Source organism: Megalopta genalis, chromosome 11 (assembly GCF_051020955.1).
Source record: "Megalopta genalis isolate 19385.01 chromosome 11, iyMegGena1_principal, whole genome shotgun sequence".
Classification (NCBI taxonomy): domain Eukaryota; kingdom Metazoa; phylum Arthropoda; class Insecta; order Hymenoptera; family Halictidae; genus Megalopta; species Megalopta genalis.
The window spans coordinates 4,020,001-4,022,500 of NC_135023.1; the positions used below are offsets into that span (position 1 = coordinate 4,020,001).

General features: G+C 59.0%; 1 pseudogene; it reads right to left on the reverse strand.

The window, feature by feature from the left end:
* The window catches only part of LOC143260325 (large subunit ribosomal RNA), an 8,933-nt pseudogene that overhangs the window by 2,792 nt on the left and 3,641 nt on the right, over positions 1–2,500 (reverse strand).

The window sequence follows — 2,500 nt, forward strand, 5'->3', positions numbered from 1 at the left end:
GCGCGTCTATCACGCTGATGCTGCCGCACCTTGTAGCGACCAGGTCGGGTTTCCTCAGTCCACACGATGTGTGGAACCGAGGCTCTACGGCAACAGTCCACCCCGCGTCGCGGAGACCAGAGGCTACCACCGCACACACGGCATCATGTCGCTTGATGCGACCGCCGTGTGTACGGTGGCATGCCTGGATGACATGGGCGGACGTCTCGGTTGCCCGACAGCCCGCCCGACACTGCAGCTCTCTGGTCTCGCGACGGATACCACGTGACGTGCGTATCCGCGTGGGTAGACTGTTGACCCGGACGTGATGATATTGGACATAGTCCCGTCCGGGTATACCGTAGGATCCCGCATCGATCCACCAGTTGGAAAGGTTGGACCTCCCACACTCACGTAGCTCATTACCATCCACCGACCGGAACAGGCGGTTAGCCCACCACTCCTCTCTCAGCTCCTTGGAGGACAGCATGGTGCCGTCCCTCACAAGGGCCCGCTGGGCCCAGCTGAGTCGTTTATCGACCCAGCTGGACCCTGCAATAGCTTTCACTGCTGGAGAGGAGGAGGCCGCCAGATTTTGGAGGCGCATGTACATGAGTCCCGGTACGGTGGTGGCAAAGGATGGGATGCCGAGGCCTCCCATCCTGCACGGAGTGTGGAAGTATCCAACGGTGGTATCGTGCGGGAGCCGCAGCCACCTACGGAGGGCCACGCGGACTTGCCTGTCGAGGGCCCTAAGTTTCCCTAGGGTTGTCCCCGACAGAACAAGCGCATGGTAGAACCGCGGGATAAGGAACGATCTAAGTATCTTGAGCCGCTGTTGCGGCTTCAAGGGGGCTCTCGTTAGTCTCTCCATCTCGGTGTTAAGTACACTGCCGGCTCGCTTCAGTCCTACAGGCCTGAAATCGACCCCCAAGTACCGCCATTGCTCGGATGGCGAGAGTTGTTTAATCTCCTCGCCACCGGCAAGACGATACTGGGGATCGACCAGGACCTTGTATTTCTTCTGCTTACCGGCAGGCACGATGGAGAGACTCACGCATTTGCGTGCATTGAACGAGAGCCCCTGTTCCTTAGCCCGGGCCTCAACCTCACGTAGGGCTGCGGTCATACCCAACCTGGTCGACGAGACGAGGACTATATCGTCGGCGTATGCAAACGCATTCACCCGACAGCCCTCGATCTCGTAACCGACGTCGCTAGGTACAGATCTTAGTACCTCATCAACGACGAGGCAAAACAGGAGTGTGGAGAGGGGATCCCCCTGCCTCACACCCCTGCTTACGTGGAAGGGCTCCGAACGAGCGCCGTCAACCTCAAACACCGTGGTGCTATTCGCATATAGCCGGGTGGTGTAGCTAACCAATCCCTCCGGCAGACCGGTTCGTCCCAACACGGAGGATATAGCGTGATGGCTCACCGCATCGAACGCCTTGGCGACGTCTAATGAGACCACATGGATCTCTCTTAGACGTCTCCGCGCGTCTTCGAGCAGTGAAGCCAGCACAGCTATATTCTCCGCGCACCCATCATCTAAGCATCGCTGCCTAATGTCCACAAGCCTGGCCGCACGTAGACGTTTGGCCAGGATCTTGTGGAGATGGCGTATGGTGACTGAAGCGATGCTTAGTGGGCGGAAGTCATTTGGGTCAGAAGACCCATCCTTCTTGGGAACAAACACGGTCCGGCTAATTAGCATTTCCGGAGGGAAACCACCCGATGCGAGCACGATGTTGAAGAAGACGGCTTTTATGCTCGTCGGAACTGCCTTCCACTGCCTCGCCGTGATGCCATCAATACCGGGTGCCGAAGAATTGGCAACTGTGACTGTGATGACATCGTCACAAGTCACCGGGTGCCACACGTACGCCAGGGAGGGCGTTGGTGGAGAACGCCTAGACTGCTCGACGGGGGTAGACTCCTGGGACACGAATGGTCCCCAGTGAGCAGCCATAACTGCAACATCTGGGGAGCGTGTCCCAGGTCCCCCGTCGAGAATCTCCCTGGCCGCTCTAGACATGTTTGCCTTGTAGAGCGTTTGTACGCGGGCATAATCCCGGCGACGTTGCCGTTTCTTCGGCACCCTGATGGATGCATCCGGACAAGCTGGTCGCGGTCGTCTCAGGGGAGGAACAGGGAAAACTCCCTGGAGCCACGCATGGAGTCCGGCAGCAACATCGCGCCCGTGGAGGAGGTTGTTTGCGACTCCAACGAGCGCGAGTGCGCCGAACCCCCGGATCCGGGCGACCTCGGGAAGAAGTTCCCGGATAGCCGCCCGAAATCCATCATGCGGGCTCTCACTCCCCTGCATTGAGCGAGGTGATGGCAGGTGTGATGGGTCCGGAGGTGGTGATGGACCCATCACATCCTCGTTCCGCGGAGGATCATTACTGATCTCGTCCGTGTCGGAACGGAGGGAGGAATCACCTGGTTGGTGATCAGCCACCTGGAGGGCGTGGAGCGCTTGGGCTACAAGATTTTTGTAGTCCGCTCCACGCCTCGC